Source organism: Nicotiana tomentosiformis, chromosome 2 (genome assembly GCF_000390325.3).
Source record: "Nicotiana tomentosiformis chromosome 2, ASM39032v3, whole genome shotgun sequence".
Classification (NCBI taxonomy): Eukaryota; Viridiplantae; Streptophyta; class Magnoliopsida; order Solanales; family Solanaceae; genus Nicotiana; species Nicotiana tomentosiformis.
Window position 1 is genome coordinate 33,698,082 of NC_090813.1, and position 3,385 is coordinate 33,701,466.

A 3,385-nucleotide genomic window follows, 5' to 3' on the forward strand; every position below is an offset into this window, starting at 1 on the left:
TCTGATACCACTTTTGTCACGACCCAAACCGATGGGCCGCGATGAGCACCCGATACTTTATTCAACCGAGTACCAATATAACGTATCTTTCTTATTACATCATCATAGGTAAGTGGGCCAGAAGGGGCGTCATGAGATAAATAGAGTAAGCATGAGGGAATTACTCGACATAGAACGACCCAATCTGATAGAAAAACTCATACACATGACATACGGGCCTATAAGGACAACATGATCATTTATAAACTCAAAACATAGGCCGACAAGGCCATACAAATACCCATACACATGACATATGTCTAAAAGCCTCTAAGAATACATAATTTTCATAAAGGTCGGGACAGAGTCCCGCCATACCAGTTAATACATGTCCTAATGATACCGACCAAATAGTAACTCCGGAGAAACTAAAGCACACCAATATCTTCCGCTGAGCTGATAGCCTGCTTGGAGGGCTCTCAACCTGTCTATCGGGACCTGCGGCATGAAACACAGCGTCCCCAGGCAAGCGGGAAATCATTACTAATGATGTACCGAGTATGTAAGGAATGAAAATCTGTAAACAATAGACATGAGAGAAACATGGAGTAAAAGACTCAACATGTATATCTGAATAGCTCTGTGAATCATTTAATATTATAATGTCATGCATATGCATATAAATGTCATACTATGCATGGGTATATGCGTTCATAACATCATCAGGCCTCTAAGGGCATCCCATCATATCATCTCGGCCACTGTGGGCAAATCATCAACGTATACCAGCTGATCAGGTGGTGGTGCTTATATAATGCCATAACCTTTTTTCATATTCCATATACATATATACCCGTATAAAAAGCCATCTGGTCATGTGTCAATGTAAATGAATGCAATGCATGAGAAGTACATCAATAAAATCTCTCGGAATGTCATAAGACCATTATGCCTTTAATTAATATCATGAAATAAAATTTATCAACTTACGTATTTTCTGAGACCAATGAACAGATGATAGAATAATAAGACATATAGAGAATCAAGAATATAGACACCCCTAGTATTTCTATGAATAGAGTCATTTATGAAAGTTGCGTATTTTGCTCGTTTCATTTGTATTATTTAGATCATGCCAAAAAGAAAGAAGGGATAACCTTAAGATACCTGAGCCTGTTCTCTTGACAATCCTTCTAACATACGTCAATTGCGACACCACGTAACAACGGATCAAAGTAGGAAAAAATCCGTATGATATTTTTGAGAAAGATTGAACCGTACTTCCTTAGAATCGCAAAATCCCGTTCCCATAACATTACGTAGTCTCGTATGGTTTTCCTAGCAAAATTCACGTTGCTAACATTTTTGAATTGTTGAAGATCTTACATTGCGTATGTGATATATGCAAATGTATATCAGAATGACTCAAAGTAACGTGATGAGACTCTTAAGTTTGAGATATCTTATACATGGATGTGGGCCCAATTTGGATGACTTAGTCATAAAATTCTTCTTAATATGTGCCACCTTTTTACATTACTTAAGAGTCATTTCTTGGGTTGATCAAGACAACCTTGGGCTGCCACGTTGGTTTCCAGAATTTATCCAAAAGACAATCCAAAAAGTCTTAAATAAATTACCAATTTCCTAATTAACTTGTAAATTCCCCACTAATCCAACAATTAACCAATTACTCACATATTTAAGAATCATCACAAATTACTTAAAATACTACTCACTTTTAACATACCTTATACACCTTACTATCATGATCATGTGGGACCTTGTATGATACTAGTTCATAAATACTGGGTATTATAGTTTAGACCATCTGTTATCCCAAATTGTCAAACTTCGACGAAACTCATTTTCTTCAATTCACTTACCCTTTCTCCTTCACGAATTTACTTATCACTTGTTTGAAGTAGCACAATACTTATAATCCCAAAATAATCTCATTCCCGAACTTACGTCGATTAACTTACGACGAATTCAACATACAATACTACAGGGTGTAACATCGTCGTAATAAAATATTGCATAGCGTAACATCATCGTAAACAAATACTGAGGAGCGTAACATCATCGTAAAATAATATTGTGGAGCGTAACATCGACATAATACTGCGGGGCGTAATACCTATGCTCTGATACCACTTAAAAACAATATGATAGGGGTCCAAGAGTTACTAAAGAAAAACGTGCGGAAGCTAAAAGAAAATAAAGAAATGAAAAAAATGGAAATTAAAAATAGATTGAATTAAAGAAGAGTTTCTTGAATTCAAGAAGTTTATTCTTTAAGTTGAATCCTAGCAAAAATAATTAGCTAACGAAGAACTAATCGCCTTTGGTAGAGGATTAAAAATAAGAGAGAGATTTTGAAACATGACACTTTATAATAACAAGAACAACAATAAGCATAAACTTATCACCTTTCTTGAATATCTAGAAGTGATCTAAAATTTCGAAAAAAGTTAATGTTACCACCTTAAGTTGATTCTTGATGGTTGAAGAATAAATCCAAATGTAGCCACACACAAGAGTACAAGAAAAATCTCACAATTTTGGTTCATATTGTCTATCGTGATCTTCCTCAAAACAAACAATAAACCCCTTTATATAGAGAGGGAGTCACTTAATTCTCCCAAAATAATTAAGAAAGAAAATCCTAACTACTTTGGGCAAAAAGTCCTAACTACTTTGGACAAAATTTCCAACTACCTTAGGATATGATGTTGAAAGTCCAAAACCAATCTTGAAAATATTATAAATCTTTGAAAAATAAATAAAGTCCTAACTACTTTGGAAAAAATGTCCAACTACCATAGGATATGATCTTGAAAGTCCAAAACCAATCTTGGACTTGGAAATCTTGAAAATCTTAAAGGAAATTTGCAAGCAACATCGCACCAACATGCACTCAACTTCTAGCACGACTATTGTACCCTTCTTTTAGTTAAAGTAAGTCTTTTCTATGTTATAAAAACATGGCTTCATGTAGGACTTATTGGGCTGCAAGTTTGGACACATTTTAGGTGCCAAAATGGTCCATAAGTGGGACTCATTAGGACCTTCTTCAAAGGATGTCTCTTGGGATCCAATACTCCTCTTATTGAACATAAATTTTGTCCATAAAACAATTGTAACACCTAGCCAGATCATACCCTTTATCCTTGAGCTCTTTCTCCCAATTAACAACTTCTTTATTTGCACTTGGAGTCTAATGACCTTGTTTTGCAACTATTTAGCTTGACATCTTGTTAAAGGCCCTATTTGAGATTCCTAAATTTCATCCTTGTCCTTGAATAGAGTTGCGCTTCCTAGGATGCTATCATCATACCTGCGCTGCCCGCACTTCAGAGTAGCGAGCCTATGTTGATCAGGTTCCGAGAGTTATGCCACCACT

General features: G+C 35.6%; 1 long non-coding RNA gene across 1 annotated transcript; it reads right to left on the reverse strand.

Moving 5' to 3' along the window:
* Nucleotides 1-221: 221 nt before the first annotated feature.
* LOC138904459 (uncharacterized) lies at nt 222-2,553 on the reverse strand. The gene is made up of 2 exons (XR_011413442.1): nt 2,467-2,553; nt 222-477 (listed from the first exon to the last, which is right to left on the reverse strand). It is a non-coding gene; the product is annotated as an uncharacterized lncRNA (long non-coding RNA).
* Nucleotides 2,554-3,385: the final 832 nt, after the last annotated feature.